Raw genomic sequence first — 600 nt, forward strand, 5'->3', positions numbered from 1 at the left:
TTGCCCAGGCTCCAGATGTTGTGTGTGTGTGTGTGTGTGTGTGTGTGTGTGTGTGTGTGTGTGTGTGTGTGTGTGTTTATTGTCTTGCAGGATCTGGTTTCAAAGGGACCTCATTTGCTTTTGTGCATGTGATCCATTGTAGCAGTCCCATTTTTTCTCCATCTCTCTTTGTCACACACACACACCACACACACACACACACACACACACACAGAGAGTTGTGTCTGTCGAAAGTGAAAAATGCTATCATGCTAACGAAGGCCATAAATTAGCCTTTTAAATCAGTTTCAGGTCTATTGATTGGATGACTTCACAATGCGATCAGGCCTGTTGCCTGGTTTGTGGAATGGGGGCGGTGATGGCGGTGGTTGGTGTGAGGAGGGTGTGTGTGTGTGTGTGTGTGTGTGTGTGTGTGTGTGTGTGTGTGTGTGTGTGTATGTGTGTGTGTGTGTTTGTGGGGGCAGGGGCAGACGGGAAACAATGCTCATAAACAAGACACAGTCTCGGTTTCCTAAACTACCGTGCCAGGTCACATTAATTCTGGTAATTTATGCATTCAATTTGAATAAAAGCTTAGGGGGAGGGAACAAGAGAGAGAGA

Source organism: Sardina pilchardus, chromosome 16 (genome assembly GCF_963854185.1).
Source record: "Sardina pilchardus chromosome 16, fSarPil1.1, whole genome shotgun sequence".
NCBI lineage: Eukaryota > Metazoa > Chordata > Actinopteri > Clupeiformes > Clupeidae > Sardina > Sardina pilchardus.